The 25,016-nt window shown below is 43.0% G+C and overlaps 1 protein-coding gene across 9 annotated transcripts in view; it reads right to left on the bottom strand.

Annotated features, from left to right (window-relative positions):
• The window catches only part of LOC116426600 (putative receptor-type tyrosine-protein phosphatase mosPTP-1), a 519,051-nt gene that overhangs the window by 467,698 nt on the left and 26,337 nt on the right, over nucleotides 1-25,016 (bottom strand). Inside the window, exon 1 of one of the 9 annotated variants that reach the window (XM_076368847.1) lies at nucleotides 417-436. The exons of the other annotated variants lie outside the window; for them this stretch is intronic. The gene's annotated coding sequence lies outside the window, so the exon portion shown is untranslated. Of the gene's footprint in view, nucleotides 1-416; nucleotides 437-25,016 lie in introns of those variants that run through there. 9 annotated transcript variants of the gene reach the window in all.

The raw sequence follows: 25,016 nt of genomic DNA, 5'->3' as shown, positions 1-25,016 counted from the left end.
AATATAGAATTTCATGCGCGTAATAAATTGGTTTGATTCCAAAATTCGGAACGCGTTCAACACCCGCCTTCCCAGATTTACATAGCGCAGGCAATCGATAAAAAACAGAATTTTCAAATAGAATTATATAACATGGACGAATTGTAAAATTCGTTATGAAAGTTTCAACTATTGCAATTTGACCCTCGAAAAAGTAAATATGTTTTAAACAATGAAAATACCAGGATCCCAATAAAATGGACACGTAAATGTATCACCTCTGAATGCTCTCTAACAAACTGGTGGTAAAATAATGTTTCCCTTTTCAGATGTATAAAATAATTTATCACTTCCCCATTGCTCTATTTAATTGAATAAATGATTCTCACTATTTTTTATGATAATTATGCTTTTTTCGGATGTGTAAAATAATTTACCGCATGTTCGTTGTTCTATATAATCGATTGAATGATTGACGCCATTTCTTATGATTCCATTTCAGTGAGTTCCTTTGACTCTACTTTGACAGTATTGCGAAAGCCTTCGATGTTGAAAGCACAAACCGATTAACGAGTATTTTCGCGTAATGGACACAAAATGGTCGAAGATCGCTAGAGGCTGTTTGAAGACCACCAACAAATTCACAACACACCGTAACAAGCTATAACTTGTCCAGAAATTTCTTGCGGCAAGAAGTCGGCAATATCGTCTAACTCCGCGCGTCTTGAATATCCAACTACTTAAAAGATCAATTTGTCAGGGCAAGCTACTTTCCTTGAAGCAGCGGCCTCTTCGTTGAAACCTCTATCGCTTGATCCACACCAGCAAGCCGTTTATGGTTCGATCGTGGTTCGTTTCGACCGAATATTCACTTTTCTGCATCATTCCAAGTCATTGATTCGAATTTCTTCAAATTCCATGCACATGACTGACAACGACATGTCAAAGAAACAACAGGAATGAAAATTTTAAAACACTTCAAGGAATTAATATCATTCGTCACAACATGATTTTCTACATTTCAGACAACAAAATTATAAAGTTTTAGGTAGAATATTAAGCTTCGTATATTAAAATAAAATAGCTTTATTAGATTAAGGAAATGTATGTATATCTCCCGTTAGTTCATTTCGAAGAATGTCATCTACGCCTCATCGGAAAGTGTCGAATATTTCTACTGAACAGCTTTCTAGTGAGAAGGGTTAAATCATAACAACAAGTGTTCCCTAGAAAAGTGGAGGAAATTCCTTTAGTCTCTATCCTCCTCGCCTGTTCTGGAAGCCCGATGAATCGTTGATGAGCGAAAAGAGTATTTCAAATTTTTCCACGCGTGTATTTTTATGGCGTTGCTTTAACTCGCGATTAATTATGCACAAAAGAAGAACGCCGGCGGGCACGTGGCCAGGGCTGCCCAGAGGAATGAATAAATAAACGAGCATGCTACTCGATACGATTAAGGGGTTATGATGATGTTTTATCGGACGCGACATGCACGCTCGCCCGCAATTTTACTCCCCCGGACGACCCCTCGACCCCTGTTAGTTATTCCAGTTCTGTGACGCACATGACGTGAACGACGCTGACTTTTCGCTGCGAGTTCCGCGCATGTTGTTCCAGTGTCGTTGCACGACTATTGCACAGTTATTATTATACACCCTGACGTCGTCGCAGCGATAATTTTTATTCACGCGCGGCAATATTTCGCGTCGTGACGATTCGCCGACAAATAAACACGAGCTAACTTGCCGAGATCACGCGCGGTTCCGCAAAGATCACATGTTTTTACGAGCATTCAAGCGTTCTTTAACGCCCCGAGTTTCAATTAAACGAAACAGCAGGTTAGTTTTAATTTCAGGTTTTCAGTTTTATTCTTCTGTATATTGTTATCGTTTGCAAGGGTTCTTCCAGAGGCTGCTTCAGTTTCACCGTTATTAATAATGCTTCTATTCGTTATAATTTCCGCGTCTACTTGATCCGTAAATGATTAATGATGGATCGGGGTTCGCTAAATAGTGAATAATTACAGCCAAACTCGAGCAACGTTGAGTTTGTTTGCGGCCTTTAATGGGCTTGCAAAGTCTGTTTCGTGTTATTAATGGAACACTACGTTTCTTGGTCGACGCGACGTTTAGATAGAATCAGAAAACATTCAACTGCCCTTCGTGAAATAAGTGGGCGGTAATTTTGATAGAGGTGACGCGCGCTTGATTAGAAAGGCTACTTCTGCTTCAATTACTAGACCCCTAAATTGTACGACTTAATCTGCTTCTTATAATTTGTAGTTAATGACACCGCTTGTTAATACTTGAACCTTTACTTATAGTTTTATTTCTTCTTGCCCTTTCATTTCACGAATACATAAAACAAGGAAAAGTAGAATAATTTAAAATTGTAATCAAATTAGCTAACAATGAATCAAATCAGTTGCACATGAGTATATAATTTTGTTTTTCATTTAATCTATTTGTCTTCGTTTTATAAAGACAGTTCGTTTCCAAGAGGTCTTGGAAATATTTTTCCTCAAAATCAGATAGTAACAACATTGTTCCTCAAACTCACATATTTTTTTATATATGACACACAGACTTTCAACATTCGCGAGGCAAATCCGCGATGCGAAGGTGTCATCATTCAGTGGCGCGTGCTTAATTGCGACACGTAAAGCCTCCAAAGGTGACTAACATAGTGCGAAGCACTTTCATTGAACAAACGCTCGAGAGGACTCACGGGTTGCCACTAGTACAATCGTTTGTGTCATTCGATTTGCCGTCACTCGACAGAGGAGGATCATCTTAAAAATTGCATTAAACCGCGGCGCACCGTTGTTCGATCATCATTTGAGACTGAGTCTACCACAGCTGTAGACCGTTATAGGCGGTGATCAAGATGTCATATTATTTAACACAAAATACTCGAAGCTAGATATTTAATACCTAAATCTCTGGTTTTTATCGTTACGTTACTTTAGCGTGTAACCTAGATTGAATCCGTTAATTCAATGTTTCTGTCAGTCGCTATCGGTTTCCATGAAAATGATAAACCGTCATGGACGGTTAACATGACGGATAAACGATAATCCAAAAAATTTAAATTACTTTACAATCGTGCTTCCACAAGGATGATAGTTGTATCTGGTTTTAACGGATGAAATGAAAAAGGTACCATACTTCAAACAGACTGAAATGAAAAATCAATAATTTGCATAATACGATAAAGCAACTGATATGTGGTTCACTCGGCTCGCGATCCAACTGGGACAGTTACAGGACACGCAACAACATCACAATGGCGGCCATTTTTGCCGTAACGAAAGGGTTAAACACGCGTATCTGGGTCATCTTTTACAATCGAGCTGAAAATTCGGAATAATGCCGATCCACCGATTGTTCGCAACTCGTTTAGAGTGGAGCTGATTGCAATTGTTCCGATACGCAAAGCGTTTAATCGAGTTCGTCATCAAAACGGACTGCGTTTGCCTTTTGGTAATTAATATTATAGCCCTCGACGCACAACGCTTGATTGTAAATATTTTCCGGGATATCGTTTATTGAAAGGAGACACGCATGTTCCGTTGCAACGTTGTCACCGGCCGAATCGAATCAAAACGAAACAACCTGCTCGTTTCTCGTCGAACGTTACGGGTCGAGAACTACTCTGACGAAGTTATAAACACGTCAACGCATTTCCGTTAACGGTGTTACCCCAATTACGTTCGACGTCCGCGGCGTGTCGATCAGTTCGAGCAGCAGTGGAACGGTAAAATGCTCCCTAATCGATTTATCGTAACGAGCGAAAAAACAGAGCGAGGCGAAAGACCAGAAGAGACAAACGTTAATTATTAATGTTCATTAGCTGAAAAAATTTTGGAAGGATAGTTTCGTCAATATATAAAACAGTCAATTTTTAATCACAGCCACTTTTATTTTGTAAAGTATTCATTATGAATGATTAACGACCCCTTTAACTCTCATTCATGACTTGTATTAATTTAATGTATTGCGATAAATATAAAGAATGGTGGTAGCAATATAACAGATAAACCGATTAACCCTTCATTTAATTAACGAAATTATAAAGTATTACATATAATAGTAAGCTTTTTATACTAAATGAATATATGAATTAATCAAATAAAATTCAAATTCATATACAAGCTTTGTTTCTTAATTTTCGTATATTGTTTCATTACTCAGTGTCGAAGAATATTGTCTATATCTCATCGAAGAATATTCAATATTTTCAGTGAAAAACTTTCCAGTGCAGATGATTATTACATATGCTACATTATTTTAGTTTTAATTTTCTCTCATAAAGTATTCCGTACTAGTATATCTAAAATGTTGATCGCTAATCTATACTCCAGTTCCGCTGCCATTCAAAACGTGTTAAGAAATTTCGCGACGACGTTTCGCAAGTTCTTCCTGCTTCGTGTGACCACCGACACCTCACAGACGGCTGGTTCCCCCTTTCACTCGTTCCGAAAACATTCAGAGAAACTTCAATCCCGCGTCCTTAGAAAGTACTTTCGCGAGCGCAACAACGACTGACGAGCACGCCAGATACTACCCACTCTACGAGCTGCTCAAACTTTATCAATTATACTACTTGTGTACGATATTAATTCCAGTTTCCGCGTGCTCCAGCCGTCCACTTGAATTTCTTTCTGTCGCAATATTAAGCTCGAGTAATTTCCCCCGTTCAAGCTCCTTAAAATGCTCGAGCGCTCTGGTGTTGCGCTCGCAAGGGCGCAGCCGCGCGTTCTATTACCTCGTAAAATTACCTTCCGCGCGGTGGCCTTCCAACAACGGTGGCTTACTTTTCCGCGTTGCGGAAAATTGAGCCGCAGCCGTTATCGGCCCGGCGCGCCGCGACTGAGGGACGAATTCGAGCACGGTGAGCGCGACTGGCCGTCGCGCGGCTGCCATTAATGTCATTTTAACGCGTCGCATTCACCTCGAAATGCCCGATTCAGCTGAACAGATATGAAAAAATCTATACTCGCCAAAGGGAAGTCAGTCGCTAATCGCTTGCCGCTGAACGTATTATCCAGGATTAATGAAATTTTTATGGGCAATTATTCTTTACAGGTGGAGGTAAAACGTGCATGGCTTCTGTTATTGGTTGTGCATGCTACGATGGCCATTACGGGTGCTTTGGTTTAATTATTTTAAATTTCTCTTGATAGAATCGTGGATACGTTATTTGATAACAACTACTATTGCATTATGTATTTAAATATATAAGTGTGTAAATAGGATACTGTTAAGTAATCTTTCTTCTTTTCTTTTGAGCACTGGCCATCGTGATTTTCATTAAAACTGTTTGGAACATCTATTAACTGTTTAATAAATCAAAAAACGTGCCCTTGACATAGCATGAAACAACGTAATTCAAGTTAATAAATGAATATAATTTGATTTGAAAGAACGATTTTCATGAATATATTCGAGGGAACAACCAAGTGGGTAAAAACGTACATTTGTTGAATGAGTAATTCCTCGAATGTATAGTAATCCCTTTAATACACTACTTTCATATTGGAGGATGTTTGTCTACCGAGGTAAACACACATCGGGCACTGTGCGTTTCCAAGGAGTTATTGTCACAAGTGCGCGGGAAAATTTGTTTGCAGACACGCGAGCATCGCAGCGTTCACGCAGTTCCGACGCGAGCTGCCGTGGCTAATTAAAAGCGGCTCTTAAGCCTGGAGATCAAAGCGTCGCGAAAAAAAAATAGTGGCTTCACCCCTTAGACCGCGGCATCGAGCGCAGTTGAACGCTGCTATACGTATCCGTCCGCTGCAGGGATTTGTTCTCCTTTAATAAGTTCGTTTGAATAATACCGACTCAACAATTAATCGCAGTAAACGATTATCACTATATGATTTGAATAATTTATTCCAATAACGAAGGTAATAACTCTGAACGAGTTTTCGGTGAAACAATGCGAAGCCAACAAGACGTACGTATAATAGTCACTATATTAAATGCCTAATTATTATTATGTAGTATGCAGTTAACATTGATTAAAAATAACGAATAACATATTACCGTTAATCACACTGAGGTAATACATTGGTATTCCACTGATTGCTGGTTCATTAATGCTGAACACAATTTTATTCATTAATCCTGTTCCTTAATTTTTCTATAAATAAGACTTGTTCACGAGACTCCAACAATTATTTCGCGTGCACTCGAATATTGGTATTGCGATGAATCTTTTCCCTCCGGAATTATACATAGTTTTCAGGATTGATTGAAGAAAGTAATTAACGTTAAACTTGTACGCTCGCATGGAAACGGGGCTGCAAACGTATGCGAGCATTGAGGGTCATGCAATTAACGGCGGCGACCAATCAGTTGCATAAGACTCGCCACTCCTCGCGATATAACGGGTGCAATAAAACAAATTTTCCAATCGATCGACGAGTCCTTTCAACTCCACTCATCGGAATCGTAGTTTCCTATCTCTCCTCATTCGAATAAGTGCAATTACGTCGACTCCATTTCCGAACTATCGCGCTCGCAAAATTCTTTATCACTTATAACCGTTTACTTTCACAAATCAAAACATAATCCGTCGAGCAGCAATTCTCGCGGAGATTCGAGACACGCTCTCGGAACGCGAGAATAATTAAATGTCAGCGTTACTTAACGCTTTCGATGCCAATCGAAATAATTACTGGCACCGGTGATTACGCGCCGCGCGAGTCACATGCTGCGTTTCGTAATCCGAATTACACGGTAACCAGCTGTCCATTTAACTCTCTAATGAGGAGGATCCGATCGTCGAACGCTGCTGGGAATAAACCTTTCGCTCCTCCGCGAGCCGTCTAATCGTTTCGCCACCTTTGCCACGTTTATTCGCAGCCCCCTCGCCCCACGGTCCTGCTTTCCATTCGTTCACTCTTTCAACCGCCTTGGAACGTGCTCCATTCTCATTTCCTCCGCCACCGCGCATCGAGTCCCCTCTCTCTTTTATAATTTCCTTCCCTCAACCCGAGCCGAGCGAGATCCTATAAGTCGCAATAGAAGAGTCTATTACGAAGAGGATCACTTCTGTAATTTGAAAACTCGTTTGATAAGCTACCTCGGCTTCCTGCGCTTTCCCCGGTCCAATCCCCCCCCCCTCCTCCCCAGCCGTCTTCCCCGCCCGCACATCCATCCCGCCACCTACGCTCGAATCGCTGGCAATTCCACGGCAATCTATCGTCTGGAAGCCCCGGTTCCTTTCGACGAACGGCCACTCGCTGCTTCAAGGTTGAACCCGGACCCTGGCCCGTAGGTACCTACCCGATATAAACTGTAATTCCTCCGGACTGTAACGACTGTAACTGAACTCGTCGAATCGATCTTCCCGCGCTGCGCCGGTTGGTACCCTAGGCCTTTTCAGCTCCGAGAGCCTCGCCGACCGTTTACTGACCCTCGCTCAACGGCGTAACGTGCAATTACGGAACGTCGGGCATCGTTCCGTCGCTTTTGTATTCGAGAATTTCTTTGGATTTGTAGCTCCGAAGAGCATTGGATACTTCGGGAGATAGCGGAGGATTCTAGTCGGGTACGAGGTATCTGAAATTTGATCGGAAGTTGCGTGCAGACTTACGTTGATCACTTCACGGGATAATTAAAAATTAGTATCTACATAAAACGAAATGGAATTCGGAATGGCAATTTAGTTCCAGCGTTATCTACGATTCTTCGGAACTCTTAATTTTCGAGGTATAATATTTCCTGATTTTACGAGCCGCACCGTCGCGAGATACATGACTCCCGCGAAGGATGCGCAGTCAACTTACGACGATCCGATCTGGCGAACGTGTTCGTCGCGAATTCCGGGGCGGTTCGTTCGCGCGATTCGATGTTTGCCTAAATCACCGCGGAAACTCGGCGTTGAACTTGGCGACGGGCTCGGGCTCGAAAAGAGGCAAACTCTGCGGATCGCGTTGTTCTTAGGAATCAATTATTTAAATTGTCCCCGGGACGAGGGCGCGAGCGTAATAAATTAAACGTCGCCACACCCAGTGGGACGTCCTGCGGAGGCATCATCGGATGCTGAGGGGATCGTCGAGCACCGATAGCGGTGATCGACATTCCACGCCGCGATCCGGCCGGCCGTCTAATCTCGGTCACCGGCGACCACCGTTGTTCATTTCCCTGCAATTTCGATTTCACGACCGAGTCAATTTTGCCTCCCCTCCCCCGGCGACGCTGCCTTTCCCGGTCTGTTTCGCAGAACGAAAACGCGAATAAATACGTGCACGCCCGGTGCCCTTTGTGTTTGTTTATCTCTGTGTACCGATGCGTTCGCTCGAAAGGGGAAAGGACACTGTGACGAAGGGAGACCGAGCGAACGAGCGAACTCGTTTCACGCTCGCGCGAACATTATTGAGAGAGCGGTTTAGAGACTTCGCTTCCGGGACACGATACCCTTCCCCCTTCTATTTTCGTCCTGATCTTCGTGTCTTTTTTTATTTTTCGTTGCGTCCACCACTGGAACGTTCGATTTTTCACTTACGAAAGGATTAATTCGCGAAAACATTGGGGCGCGTTTTTTATTCCGACGCGGCGAGAACATGGACATCGGATTGATATGTTGATCGATTCGCGTCTGTCGCGTTCATGAAATTGTCGAGCGTTTCATGGTGGCTTTAAGAGAATCAAATGGGAGTTGTGTATGAGATAACTGGCGCGAGATTTTGAATGATTTGTGTTATGTTATTTCTTTAGTGGATTACGGATTACGAAAATTCTAATCTGGAAGGAGTTGTTTATATTACGATGATTGGAATAAGTATTGTTCTATTTAGGGATCTTTTATGTATCCTGTGATCTCATTGAAAGTAATGTCGACAGTTTAAGTTGTAATTTTAAGCGAACCAAAAATGCAGTATTTCAACTCTTATGTAAGATACGGATAAGTGATTGCGTATGAATATATCTTGGAAAAACGCAAATCTGTGTACCTGATCTGCAAACAATGGTTGAGTGAAGACGTAAATATCTATCTCTCAATCTCGGCGCGTTAACCTACTCTCTCTTTCCTTGCTATCTTTCCCTTTACCACGTTATTTCCCAATCCTTCCTCGCTTATTAATACCGACTCATTTATCCATATTTATATTCTGTTCCTCTTGGCTCCATTCTAATCTCCCTCCTGCCATCTCCCACTTTTTGCTCTTTTGCCCAACGTTCGCAGTCATTCCTCACCATTACATTTGCTAATATTGCGAGACGAATGTGAATATTGTACAAAGTGACTGGGAGAGACAAGGCTGTATAAGGCCAGGAATGTTTTAATGAAACGATGAGAATTTGTGTAAGCTATCGTGGTTATATTGCTTCATTTACTTTACCTAGTGTCTTTGGAAGATGGAAATTAAATTCCGTGGAATACTTCAGAAATGTCACAAATCGCATTAATTTTAACGCCGTGACATTCTTCTGTACTCTACTTTAGTCCAACATCTCTGTGTACAGTCGTTCATTGCTGGATTCGACTTCAATCCACGTTCCATTAAAATTAATCCTCGTTTATCGTGAACCTCTAAAATGGCCATATAAACACGCCATAAATTGTTCGTTGCACCAATTAAAATTCTGCTGGGGATCCAGATTCAATTTCACAATAATAATACAACATGAAATTTACGGAAACTACCCTTGCATGCTCACAATTCTACGACAAATTTACAAGATACCAGAACAGTATTACCATTACAAGCATTACCGAATAATTTCATTATCTTTCCTTTGTCGATCTATACGTACAGTACAAGCAACACCAAAAGCGTTGCCGCTTATTTCGGCCACCCCTCCTCTCATAATCAGAAGCTTTCACGCTCCGTCCAAGAATGCCAAAACATTTCCCGAAATTAGTCAGAATCTCGTGACAGAGAGAACGATCCCGATTATCCAATTAAAACAATTCTCCTGCGTAATTCGAATTCCGGAGAACAAACGTCGTCGCCCGGCGAGCGTCAAGCATCAAGTCGTCACCGTCGAACCGACGAAGAGACGGTCCGAGCGAAGAGGTGAAATCCCCTAAGAGAAAATCCGCGTTTGCCCCGGAACGGGCACCGCCGACGGATGCAACGTCAGATTCAAGATAATCCTGTTCGTTAAATAACGACGTCTATTTATTCGTCGCCACGCGGGGGCGTTAGCGAGCCTCGTGAATCACTCTAATTAGCGTGTTCGGCGGATACAATTCGAGAGACGAAGCTGACGTGCCGTAACTAACGGGCCGTTCCCTTCGTCAATTATCCAGGACTTAATTCGTGGCGTGACTCTGCTTCTCCTCGTCCCCGTCGCGCCGCGCACTGAGAGGAGCCAGGAAGGACGATCAGAAACGAAAATCATCGGAGCGGTTACCTCGGACCGGGTCGCGTCGGTCCTCGTGTTGCAGGTAACGCGGAAGTTTGCCACGGAAAAGGAAGGGCGGGCCTTGGGTTGCCGTACCAACGCCATTTTCGGAATGCCTCTCGTCTACGGAAGCTGTCGCGCCAATAAATCAAGAGACATCTGCGACTTCTGAGACACCTTACTGCGAGGAACGGCGTCACGTACGGAACCTCCTCTTTTGCTTCATTCTAGCCCCCAACGTCCGCTACCCTTTTCCGTTCACACACCCTTTCTTACCACCACTTTTCCTTCCTACTGCCTTTTCAACTCCTGCCCCTTCCTTTTACCTCGACTGGCTTCCTTCGACCCAGACCCTGCCTCGATTTCCTAGTTCTCGTTTCTAGCTGACGATTCTAACCATCCTCTTCGCTCTATTTCTTCCCCCACACGCTCTTTCTCTATCCCCGTCCCGTAGGCAGCTTTCCTATTCCAAGCTTCTACCTCGGTCGAAACTAATATTATAGCTTCCCCTTTGGCCAGCGTACTTTCACGAGAGGCGAACCCGTCGAATACTGCTACCCGCTGGAACTGTAACTGGAGCGAGATAGGGGTAAGAAGTTTCAAGAGGGAAGCTTCTGATATGCTTCAAGTATGTGATTGGTGACCTAGAATCCGAGGGATGGTTTTTTTCCGACGGAATTTTTCTGTTTCCCTGTAATTTCTTGCGGCTGATGTCGAATGATTGATCGATCGTTTTCTTTCGCGAGTGGAAGGTGACTCTTCGAGTGTCTCCGAGGAAGAGATATTAATTGTGAATAAGGAAATAGGTATTTCCTTCACACATATCGAGTAGAACGGTAGAAGCTTGAAGTTAACACTTTGCACTCCTGATTTGATGCAGGAAAATTATAAAGTCTTACGTGTAATATTAACCTTTTCATAATACATCAGTACCTGAAATATTCAAATCAAATTACTTTGTTCTTAATTGACGCACGTTTTCTCGTTAGTTAGTTTCAAATTTTCAGTTTCAAAGCATCGGACAACGTTGAATGTTTCCAGTGGAAAATGTTCGAGCGCAAAGGATTAAAATCAGTATACAAACACATGTAGCCATGAAGGCGAATCGAACCGAGGAAAAACAAAAATGCAAATTAACTTCGCGTCGATATTTCAAGAAAAACAGCACTTCAGAGTCTCTCCACCGGACAAAGGGTTAATCCAGCCAGTCTTTAGCAGAACTCTCGAACCCTCGATCCAGCGATCCGATCGCTTAACGTCCTTCCGCCCATCGTGTCAGCGAAACTGGGTCGTCGATATTTTTCATTCGATCCTACGGATTCGTGTACGTGTCATTGATGCGCGTTGATCGCGCCGTCAGAGTAAACCAACGAAACTTTCGAAGTGGCGAAGGTTGCGTTACACTTATGAATATTGGTGGAAAGTTCTAATAAAGCCACTTGTTCTTTCCAGTAGTGCGACTGGCTAACTTGGATGAGCGAGGAACACGTTGTTCAATCTCCTATGCACGGTGTACAACGAGTTTAGATTGAAACTGTCTGGCCAATCGTCGCTTTATATCGATAAAACGCGAGGCGCACGGCAATCTTGCCGTGCACCATATATCCGTCACTAATGATCAATTTACCTTACCGGCTATAGCCGGGAGACGAATTTGACTCGGGAACTCTGCGGAACAGGGACGACGGGTGAGGGCATGGAGGCCGGGGAAATTGAAATCGTTTAATCCGAAGTATATTCTCATCCGGTCCTCCCCGTACGTCTTGTAGCTATCTCCGCTCGTTTCCCTCAACTCTGAACCGTCGAAGTTCGCAGCGACGAGCGCCGCGTCTTCCGCTCGAGCGTCTAGGCGACGCAGGTTCCTCCCACGCACAGCTTCCGCGGTAAATTTTGCATTATACTTAACGAAACTTCCAACACTTTTATCGGCGGGACGAGCGGTAACGCCGGCCGGTAACTAATTCAGAATCAGCCAGATCGTTCTGATTAAAGGAACCGCGCCCGCCTACCTGCCCGTTTCACTCGAAGAAACGCTGTCGTTCTCTCGTTATTGCAATTAAATCGTTCGCGGGAACGAGCTCCGGAACGGAGAATTTAGCGACATTTTGGTATTACCTTTGACCCGAATGACGAATAATATTTCCGTCGAGGAGCACTGAAGTATGATTGCTTGGAAGTAATATGCTCGGAATTTGAAAAGTATTACTTCCCAATTTGTGAGAAATTTTGATTAGTTTCTCTTCTGCATTGAGTATTATCGTTTTTAATATATTGTGAGTTCATCGCAAAGGGAATTTTAAATAACGTCTTCGGGGCAATCGTCGCAAAAAATAAATTTTTTGTGATAAAAATTGTTATCTGTGAATGTCTAACTTTCCTCAATTCCTAGGTCAATGGATATTGAAGGAGCAGCATAAATTTAGTAAGTGTCAATTTATGAAGCAGTTAATTTTTCAGCAGAATGTCTTCAGCCCGAATAATCGGTCGTTAAATTCGAGGAATAGGGAAGAGGAGTTCACTAGTCCCAGAGACTCGAATTTAATTTAAAAAAGTTTAATCTAAGCGTAATCCGTCACTTCGACATTTGACTGACGATTTATTCGATTTATAAATACGTTTGGAGTTTAAAACAGGATATTAAATATTTTTAAATATTTAATTGCAGAAAATATAATACCCAGTCCGTTATAGAAGTTTTAAATTATTATTGAATAATGCTATTATTAAATGGTTGCAATTAAGGCGGTCTAGGAGGGGTCTATGATGTGTGTAATTAAAAAAGATTAGGAAAGAGGGAGCGAGGCGTTTCGTCCGGAGTCTACCAGTCGACTTGTCAGTTAGGCATTCTTTTTTCATTCAAATAAGTTTTATTCACAATAACAATGAATTTTTGCAGAAAATATAGATAGCAATATATTCTTATGCGACAATTTGGACCACATTTTTCCAGTCTTCTGTAATCCCTATCTCCAGATTAATCTACCAATTATATATATGTGATAATAATACATAACTATTATAATATGTTTTACTTAGCCTTATTTGTTCGAGACTTAATGGACTTAGTATATACAATTTTATGGAAAGGGACTAGTAACGGGAAAGACCTACCACGGCGTGTTGGCCTTCTAGTCCTCTAGACCTCTAGGTCTGCGGCCACACAATACTATCTTTAGATAGATCATTGACTTTTAGTCTAATTCATTTGAGGGTAGTACATGCAAAATGTGAAATCTATTTTCAACAACCTGATTTCTATTGATCACTGCAGTATTTGCAGTATATATATATTTAAAATTCATAAAAAGTATTTGTTTAAGAAACGATAAAATGTTTCCCATGGGAACGGTTTCACATGAAATCTGATAATACATTTAAGCGTAATTCTGAATAATACATTGACGAATAATAACAAAATTTAATAACAATCACGGGACGAGATTCATGCGGCCTCATCAATTTATTATCAAATAGCCTTAAGTTAATTATGAATTTGAATAACGTCCTCCTAGTAAATATAAAATGAATATAATTCGCTGTCGATATAAAATGTAAAATTAAATCATCGGTTGCCAATACGTCAATCCTGCGTGCGTTTAATTAAAACTCAGTCCAAATTTTACGTCACCATGTATATATATATATATGTATATATATCGCACCTATTATCTCTAATATTTAAACCTTTAGCAAACACTTCCTACACATACACAATTCACGAGCTTCGGATCTATCGCTAGGTAAATCTTGTTTTCATCCGATCATCTACAATTAATATCATTCCCCTGTTCGTGATAAACACTTCTCACCTGTAATTACATGCGTATATCCAGCGTACCATATTGCGTATCAGAATTATGACACGAAATGCAATAAAACGAAGCGTAAACGAAAGTTTAAATTACGACGTATACGAGGTAAGAGTTCAATCAAAAGCGCAACGACGAAATGACAGATGCGACAAGGAGGAAGATTATACCGGCGGGAACGGTATGCATCCAGGGAAATGTCGAAAATCGTCGTCAATGCTCACGAATCGCGGAAGACAGTATTGTACGGGTCGTATCTTCCGGTTAAAGCGGATTTGCCGGGACGGGGGAGGGGTTCTTTATACCGAGGAGCCGAGGTTACGACTGGCAATTAACGGAATGTTCTGTAATACGAGTGTAAACAGTCCGACGTTTCGGGTGTAACGCCACCGGAAATATAGACGGTGACCGCCGTGTGCGTGTTTCCCTCTTCAATTCCGCATCGGTCCGCGGATACACGGCATCAGCCCAGTAAATGTCGGTCAGACCCACACGGATACCGCGCGCAACCCCACGACCTGTGCAGATTTTACGAGTTACGGCGGTCGAAAACTTAACCGGCTCGCAGCACGCGTATACTGTACCGGAACTTTCATTCATGTCACTTCGCGAATCCCACTTGCCGCGTGTTAACTTGTCATTTGACCGATTCGACGAAATCAATGCCGATTGGATCTTGTTTTTTTTCTATTTCCTGAGTAGGGCCAGTGTTCAGCTGCTGGGACTAATCTGACTGAAGACACGATACAGATGTAACCCGAATAATACGATGCAGATGACTCTCTGAGTGTTTGTGGAGATATATTTATTAATTCTGATCAGACTTTTCCTTTTTCTCCTTTTTGGAGGTTCAACTTGGATTAGCTCAATTAACAGTTTGGTATAGATGACGCAGTTTAAGTAATGCAGTATAAGTAGATTTATAAGCGTTTGTAACAAAAAAAAAACACGTTCGAAAAAACATGTGATCAGACGATCGGTTTATCGATACACTCGTGTCCGCGAAAAAACGCCAATTAGTGTTAAGGAATCGTCGCTAGACCTCGTCGCCTCCAAAGGCACGACTTCTTTCATTTTCCCAGCGAAATTGGATCGCCCAGGGATCGAGGACGACGGGGGAATTCGCCGTGTTCGCGATACCAGCGCGTCAGCTATCGGAAATAAGATATCGATTAGCGTCGCGAAATTGCGCCCCGCGACGAGGAAATGAGCCTCGATCGATGTTCGATATCCACTCGTGTCACGGTCGATGGATGGTACCGTTTCGGCTTCAGCGTGAATACCGGCTTCACGCTTAAGTGTGTGCACACTGAGAGTTTCGTGGAGATTTTATGCTCAGAAGATTGACGTCGCGACACGGTCACCTTTGATCTGGAGCAGATCTATCGCGGAATATGAAATCGATGTCTGGCGCACGTTACACCGGTGTGTTACACCGGCATCGCTCTGCTAGGGCCCTAGGCTTCATATTTTATATTTTAGCTTTTATACCTTATATTTTAGCTTTTATATTTCGGTTAACGCTGTGGAGCGTGGAACACGCGTACCAGTAACAGCGTTTTATCCGTTTTAAATTTGAAAATGCGCTGACGCGCGAAAGCTTTACACGCGAATCGTAACCCTTTTAATTAAAAATTCTGTTAGCAAAATTTCGTTATTTCTCTATCTCTTTCGGTGGTGAACGACTTCATAATCTTGTTCTCACAGAAGATTCCAAAAAACTGTATTTCCGTGCCGCGGCACGGAGGATCGAACGCGGAAGGCAGTTTCCACGTTTGATCTCTTTTTCAGTAAGTAGCGGCGGAACGTCGCGTGTCCCATTCACACGTATGTCGTTATATAAGGAGAATCGCGGAATAAAACGATGGGCGCGAGGTAACATCCGATCAGCAGAATAGAAAGGACGGGGCACGTCTGAGGCATCGTAAGTCAATTTCACAAGGATCCCCCGGAACCTGCAATAAATCGGTTCTATCGAGAGAGCCGGTCATATCGGATATAGCGAGCTGGATCGTCAACCAAGGTATACGATATGAAAAATCAATTGCCAACTTTTCGAGCGTCTTCTGTGGCCGAACAGTTCTTACCAGTGTCACGGGACCGTACGAATAAATATAACAATGTAAAACTCGTGATAAGGGAAACTGACATCTAACCACGCTAGAACGATACTCGAACAATAGGGGAACGATAAGAGAATGATACTGGAACGAAACTAGAATGATAATAAAACGAATGATAATAAAGTCGGAAGAATGATAGAAAGGAATTGTTTAGATCCACGAAAAATCGATAATACAAGAATGTTAGGATTATACTACGACGAAACGAATATGACACTAGAATAATATTACAACGATACTAGAACTATACCTGGACGAACAAATGCAACACTAGAAAAATATTAGGAGGATGCTAGAAATACTCTAAGATGAAAAAAGAATGATGCTAGAATAATATTAGAACGATACTAAAACTATACCAGCACGAAAGTGGAACTATATCAGAACGAAACAACAACGATACCAGAACCACACTAAAAAACGAAAGTGAGTTACGCATCCCAACGACTTGCGCTTCGACGCGTTCTAAAACATGGTCGACTTTATATTCATGCGTGAAGCTCGCGGGCCTACCTGCTCGCTCAACCGAGTCTCGTATCCTTCTGCTTCTTTTTTTCTTTATCGTCGCATCGACGATTTCATTCTGACCCTGGCGACGATACCGCGCGCACGCCCGATTCGCCGTCCCGCGTTTCATTGCCGCGTTACAGCGTTCTTTTGTCGCCGCGGGCTCGCAATTTGTCCCCAGAAACACTTTGACGATGTCGCGCGAACGGAAATAAAAGTATACGCGTGAGCGTTGGACAGTTTTATACGACGTTCGTATCGGAAACATAAAGAGGGAACAACGGGCGTGCATTCTATCAATATCGGCGGCGGGCCGCGCTGATTCTTCGGTGTCGGAGGGAACACTTTCCGAAATTCGATTCAGTAGACGCTCTTTGTTTCAAGATTTTTCGCTTCCTCAATATTTAGGAAACATTTAAATAGAGAGGAATTCTATGATTCCAATATTCCTGAGTTTACAGACTTTCAACAGTAAACCTTCTCTTCACTGCGATATATCGAAAAATGTCTTTTTCTCATGTTATGACTTTCCAGTGAATTGAAGATTTTTCTACCAAATACCAGGATTTCTCTATTCCTTAACCCCTTGCCCTATGATTTCTTTCTAAACTGAGATCGATCTTACTACATACTTTGTTGTTAAGAATTCATTGAAAATAGGAAAAAATCCCAATCTTATTCCATGTCAACATATGCTCTACTGTATAATCACTGATAACAGAGGTGTAATACGTAATTTGCATTCAAACAAATTGAATAATATTTATGTATATTATTAACCACGAGTTTGACACGATATTGTAGAGCAAGGGATTAAATTACATAATAATTCACCACAATAAATCTTCTACGGATTCTCCAATCAGTCCACCTAATGCTTAAATCCAATTTTCCGAAACAACATATATCAACGATTGCTTCCGCAGTTGGCGTACGATTCCCGAACCGTCAAATGTAAGTACGAGTGAAGAGTCTGCCCCAGTGCACGCGCCAATAAAAAGCCACTTCACGGATGCAAATGCTCGGGGGCCAGCAGGACGGAGATCAAAGGGGAAATTCGTGCGCGTAGATTTCGGGACCGTTTGTCCGGGGTTATTGTGCGAGTGGACATGGCTAATCTCTTAATGCCCCGGGGGTAGTTGTAGCTACCCTTGTGCTCGCCCTTCTTGGACCACCTTCCCCCCTCTTCATCGCTGACTCGACCTCGTCACGCGTTATTAAATTATTGGCGCGCGCGTCCTTCGTCACCGGTAATATCAAATGCTTTCGGAATTATATGAATATTAATGGAGGCGTTAAGCGTCGGGGACATGGGGACCCGAGCTGATCCTGCAGGATTACTCGAAACATCGGCACACGCTCGAGAAAAGGGGACTACTGCATTTCCTCTGATAGCTCGCTCTTCTTTCTTCTCCGTCCCTTTTTCTCTATGCTTTTCGTTCATTCGCCGTTCTCTGCGCCCCTTTCTCCAGTTGCTTTCTCACCCCGAGTGAGCTGGCTGCGCGGCCACTCACGCGGACAAAAATCCCGCGCGCCGGACTGAAAAAGGAATGAGCCGAGCTCCCGTAATAATCCCACTGCCGAAAACAAGGGTAAGGTAAAGCCGCGCGGACTGGAAACGAACATTTCAATTTACTTAATGGACGTCGAAAAACTCATATCTGAGGAACGGGTATCCTGGATCGTAACAGTTCATGATTAATAAGGATTCCATGAGAGAATTATGGATGCGAGATCATCGGCACAGAATTTATGATCAGATTTCGTTGTATTTCTTTCTCGTCTTCGGATGGGTTTGTTTTATTCATGTGCAGAATGAAAGCTGCTCGTGGGATACTGATTTTATAATAGTTCGGAGGTGTGTGAACGACTTGTGACGCGCGTTACCATGCTTTATAAGTCTAGATATGTTTTATAAGCTTGTGGTTATGGTTGAAGCGTGTAAGCTGAGTAAACTTGTGATCCTTCCGAAGTAGGGTTAATATTCAGTTGATCCCCACTTTTACCAAATTATTGTCCATATCCGGAAGAGTGGAGGGAAAGTGGGCTCGCGTCGAGTATCTTCCCCCCGACAGAACCTCTACACACCGAAGGTACGCGAGGAAGTATATGAAAAACGTAAATTGAACACGCGAAATTGTGGAACATTTAATTACAATTAATCAATTTCGCCTCAAGTTTTACTTGTTGAGTCCGCGAAGCGAGATTCATCGTTGAATCCACCCGAAGAGTTCGATGAATTTTGACTTCCAATGTTGCATAGTGAAATCTCTTTTTAGAAGGACCATTCAACCGAATTGCTGGAGTTTATTTAACCAGTTGGGTGATGTTCAAAAACAGGTATGCTTTTCGACTGACCATGTGGTTAGTAATGGCCGATTGTCGTCGATAACATCGTCGGTTTATCAAAAAAAAATAATATCCCGTTCAAACCAACCGAGAAACGGGTAGGTATATCTCTGCAATTGCTTATAACTTATTTCATGACTAATCCAATAACAGGCGCTTCATAATTAATAACTTCCGCGAAGGAAATGAAATTAAATATTCATCGCAGACATGCATTCACTGCAGGAGTAATATATTCATAAGCACGAAATAGTATTTCCCTTTGATTGATGCGAGCACGCCGAATATATTCATATTTATTAAAGTCTTCGCCGCGCGCCTGACTCAATATTATACCCTAAAAGGGTTAGAGCATTCCAGAATGGAGGGACGAGCGAAACGGCGCAACCGTAAGCACTTTCGTCGAGTCCTATTTAGAGATCCGCCGCTTTCCGTCGTCGCGACCCTCGAGCATTTCGTCTCGCAAACTTCGCTGGCGTATTCGAATAGCACGTTTTTGATTGCCCATAAACTTCTGCCACGGCTAGTAAAAAAACGAATCTATCGCGAGAAAACGAAACATTGAAAAATTTGCGTCTCGCTATCGCTGCTTCTCTTTTGTTTGTCGCAGTCCAACGTTCGCCTAGTGCAAATTTGAAAATGTCACGGTTCGCGTAATATGTATTTTCTCGCGATATGTAGCTGCGAAAGGTATTCCGCCGTGATGCCGAACGCACGCTTCCTCGATGAAAAAAAAGAGTTTGAAAAACGAGAAACTGCGACATCGATAAATGATTAACGCGGTGCTACGATGTCGCGCTCGCGACCACCGATCCACCGCACGCATAAATTAACCGTTCCATCGGGCTTTCAGTTTTTTCTCGGTCGAATTCGTCCGGCGAAACTAGCGACTCGCGATAATCGAATTATGGACGAATATCTGGCTCATGGTAAATATGTACGCGCTGCAAATCGGTTTAATCGTTTACCATCAATCGGCCCCGGTGTCTTTCGTTCCGTGAAAAGAGCTGTCCCGGATCATCGTCGCGTTTCACAACCGAACGACGTTCGACTGGGAATTTGCATCCGCGGGATATTCAAATTCGGCAGTAACTTTATTATTCATTGCTGTAATGCCAAGTGAAACGAAAATCGTTTTTCTCTATCATCGATTTCATGTGAAATTCAATTCTGGAGGAAAAACTAACCTTGTAAACTTGTAGGCTTCTCGTATAAAGTGAAGATTTTTTTATCAGTCAAGTAGATCGCAATCAAAATTCTGTTTTCAATTAAGATAATAAACTTGTTACGTAGAGCAGTGAACACCTATTAGGCCAAATGATCGCTCAATGCGTGCCGCACCATGACGCGATCGTTTCATGCATGCAATTGTATTAAATGGCTTGTTCATTTCATCGTACTGAAATAAGAGCACTTTGCTGAGTATAAAAATTGCAGCGTTATTGCCGCAACAACGTTGCGAAACTTTAGAAGCGTTTCCTTCAAAATGAGGTTACTGAAACTGGGGGCACGCGTAACTCGGTTAATTTCAGTGCAATTTACTTCAAGTTTTTCGTGAAGTATACCATCGTCTGCAATTTTACGTACGAAAATTTCAATTGTATAATTTGCTTCTTTCCGTAACATTAAGGGGCGTCAATTTTTTTTATAATTTTTTCTGTTATCTCAGATAAGAGGATGCCGAGACCTTTTGTTTAACAGTTCTTCTCATAACTTTTTCAAGTATACGCGTCTAAAGAAATTTCTCCTTGGCAGCGAAACTTTCGCTAAAGACAATATAAAACTGCTTTACGTCAGTAGTGGGACATTTAGAACATAAATAATTCATATAAAAAGTGTACCCGCTAAGCACTCTCCTCCCATTGCATCCTCAAACGCCATTGCTTTTGCTCAAAGCTCAGCTACCGGTCAATCGCCGCGCGATTGCATTGTTGAACCGTACATTTCTCGAATCCTCGATTACCGTTGCTCGGCGAGTTAACAAATCAAACGGACGCAAAACGCGCAGTTAACCAACGTCCGCCACGGTTCTATCAATGCCGACGATCCGCTGCAATATGACTAATGAACGGAATCACTCGGGTGTCGGTCGGCCAGTTTCTACATCATTAAGTAGCGCTCTCCGGCCCGAAAATTCCAAGCAATCACGTTGAATCCCCGCAGCCTGGAGATGCAATTTAGCCACCGGGATTTCTTTCTCCGTCCCGGCCCTCTTCCCCCCACCGTCGCCCCCTATCATCTCCTTCCCGCCGAGACGAAACGCTAGTTCCGTTTCGTCTCGACTACGCGAGACATTTTCCCTCGTCGTCTATGCAAATTACCGTTGCAGAACGGTCGCGGAGTGAGAATACGAATCGTTATTAAACGAGCAAGCGAGGAGGGAAGAGATAGCGAGATAGAGAGAGAGAAAAAAATGCCCTAGTCATATACGTCGGGAGACACAAGGCTCGCGTCGTGCCGCGTCGAGTGACAAATAGACAACCGTAGGGTCGGTGTTATCGGCTGTTTTCTGGCTCGCGAAACATACCGGGCCCCTCATACGCCTAGCTTCTCCTCGTTGAACGATATGCGTTTTTTCTTAAGCGACGCGAAAATCGCTCGACCACGCCACGCGACGCTGTCTGCGTGAGAGCTTTGTTGCGCGATTGTTCGGGGTACAACGACCGTTTGATTAAAAAGAGATTCGTCGCGGTGAATCGTCGAACGCGAACGCCGCGCGCGCGGCTTTGTGCACCTCGTATTCGTCAGGATTACAGTCATATGCGGCGCGAGAACTCGGCAAACACGTCTGTCAAAACGCTTTTTTTCCCCACTTTTATTGAACGAGCCCGGCCGCATTGCAATTGGCGGCCAGGCTGCCGGTTCTCTCTCTCTCTTTCTCTCTTTTCCGATCTTCCCTCTTACTTGCTTTTCCTATCTCTTTCTCTGTTTCACTCTTCTTCGTGCTAGCAACTCTCCCGAGCCACCCCCGCGCGTAGTCGGTAAAGCTCGAAGCTCCAGCCTCAATCTCGGCTGTTCCATTCCTGCCACCGATCCGACCGAAACACATTCCGATTCCGTGGAGAGACGGGCAAATCGCCGCTCTTGAAAATTTAACGGTCTCGTAAAGCTTGGCCTCCCTCGCCCCGCAGAATCCACGGATCGGTGACCGCGACCCGACGCGTTCGGATGCGTTTATACTGTCCATTTGGATACGTGACACTTCAGTTCGGACGAACAGTCTTGTGGGTAATAAGATGTATGCATTGTTTGTCTATCATTTGATTGATAGCGAGACAGGACAGCAGGAGTTCGTTTGCCGGGTGTTAAAATTTTATGTTGCTGATTATGTGTAATTGGCTGTTAGTAAATTAGTAGCGAAAATTAGATGAAAATAGATGAAAATAATTGTACTCGCGTTTCCTAGCTCAGCCATTACATGATCTCCTAACTTTATTTATGTCTTGTCAGAACGTACATGAACGAGGCAACAAGTGGGAACCATTACGACCAGTCTTTCTCAATTCTCGAACGTTTGGTTGTCTCGTTGTTTTACTGTTCCATGTCGCGTTTATATTATAATGTATGAATAAGTGTTGGAAATAAGTACACTAAATGACAATAGAAACCTGCTGAATAAAATCCGTGGTGAATAATTCAATGGAATTTGATTTCATATAGTGAAACATTTCTTTGAACTTCGTTGAATAACGTGACCAGGTCTTTAGGTCAATCTAAAACTCAGTTTCCAGATGAAACCAGTAATTTACTATTTAAATCGTTATCAACAGTTTCTGATCATCTAATAGATCACTGTCTTATTTCATTTGTGGAAAATGACTTTTGTTGCGATGTGCGAGAAAATCATGCGTACAGACTGATCTAATGGCGGGCAGTCGAAATTTGCGATATGTTTACGAGTGATTCATCGCGATATTCGTCAACTATCGAAACAATCGTTGCGTTTCACCGGGTTGAACAATTTGAGAGTATTGAGGGGAAAAAATTTGTTTCGCGCGTCCGCGCACTTTCGCTCGATCGAGTGTCGGTAAACATTGATAGCGATGGGAATTTTGACAGCGAGGTCGCGGCCAGTTGAACTGGTTGAACGGCGATAATGCGGAATACGCGTAGGCTGATAGAAAAACGAGAAAAATGTACGAGACCGACATCAGTATTTATGGCGTCGCACGTTTGCGTCAAAATTTGCGAACAATATCGTGAATTGGCCACATTTCACAGCAGCATTGTTACTCTTACAATAAACCAACAATTGTCATTACCATCCGACCTAACATTAGTAACTGTAAACTACATTCCCATTTGAAACAATGAGACTTTTAACACCGCCAATAAATTCGCAATTTCATGTGTTCTAGTTCAACACGCACCGAAGATTAATTTTCAATGAATCCATCGACGCGGAACAAGATATCAGGTTCAATATTTCGAAACAATTAATCGCGAAATACGATACGAAGAGCATTACACAACAATCCGTGAAAAAGTCGCATTAATACTAACCTAACACCGTTTCCACCGCAAAAGGCGTATTTGTCGCAAAGTGAATACATAATACATACATCGAATCATGAGCAAATATCAATTCCAGGAAACTCATATGCGATTCACTGCACGTGTTCACAAACACCGCAGAACATACTCTCATCTTTTATCCATCACTGAAATAAAACATTCCTCGACGCGCCGGCGTGCACGCTGCGCGGCGGGTTGGTCAATTGCTCGGCGCGATTAACGATCTGCCTGTTCGCGTTAAGAGCCCAGTGGTTTCCGCGATTACATCGACACGATAGGGACACACGCCGTATTTATTTACACGATGTTTTTCTCTTGTTTCGAGTACCTCCGCGTTCCGCACGCCCGGCCCGATTCTTGACCGCGATGATCCCGGCGTGCGGCTCGACGGCCGGTGCAACGATGCAGTGGTGCACGGAGACGCGATACGCGCGCGAGATAACGGGCCGGTCTTGAAGCGATACAAGCCAAGAAAACTGTTGTCCATCCGCGGGTCACGTCACATCGCGTGCCCCTTCGTATAATGGATACGTCGGTGCCCAGCCGAGAGCGAGCGAGCAAAATTTTATTACATCCACGCGAAAACGAGTGTCCCTAACCGCGCTCCCCGATGCTTGTATCGCGTCGTGTAAACAACGCCACTCGGATAAAGCGAAACGATCGGTTAATCGATGATTCCGTCGTTACAAGCGAACATTCCATCGCGAAAGAATTCGATTCTTATCTGGCGAGATCGAGTCTTGAAGACTCTCCATTAATCTTTCTGATTAATAATATTGTAGTTGATGAATTGTGCAAGTTTTCATTTCGATTTCCATACTGACTAATCGAACATTCGAGTGTTTGAGTAGAGAAATAACCACAGAAGTGTATTTTGCAAAATAAAAGGTTGTGAAGTCTTAAAATTCGTGTCGATAGGCGACGTTTAACCCTGTTGCAATTGTCACTTTGCCAGTGTGTTTGGTGTGTTTGTTAAAATAGCAATAAATGTCAGTGAAAGTAACTACTTTCCTGTACCCTTCACTAATTTGGAAGTGTCCTCCAGAAGCGAGAACTTTGCAAATGAATCGCAATATGTTGAATAAACGCAGTGGTGCTGAAAAATATAAGAACGTCGTTGGGTCGGAAGAGACCCCGAAGGACGCCGGCAGAATTAAAGGAGGCGAATTACGAGGCGGCTCGGTACCGAGATCTCGAAACCAACCGAGTTCTAACGCGCTCGAGCGTTTCCCACGCGAGCGGAAAGTGGCGAGGAATGTTGCTGCTGGTGCAGCGCTACTGCGATACTCGAAACCAATTAGCGGTTACGCTCTCTTTCTACCCGTTTAGAGCTATCGATGCCCGAGGCTTTTTTTCTCGCCGTCTTTTTG

The sequence above is a fragment of the Nomia melanderi genome, chromosome 6 (genome assembly GCF_051020985.1).
Source record: "Nomia melanderi isolate GNS246 chromosome 6, iyNomMela1, whole genome shotgun sequence".
NCBI lineage: Eukaryota > Metazoa > Arthropoda > Insecta > Hymenoptera > Halictidae > Nomia > Nomia melanderi.
The sequence above is the reverse complement of the archived record's forward strand: the minus strand, read 5'-3'. Positions and strand labels throughout refer to the sequence as shown.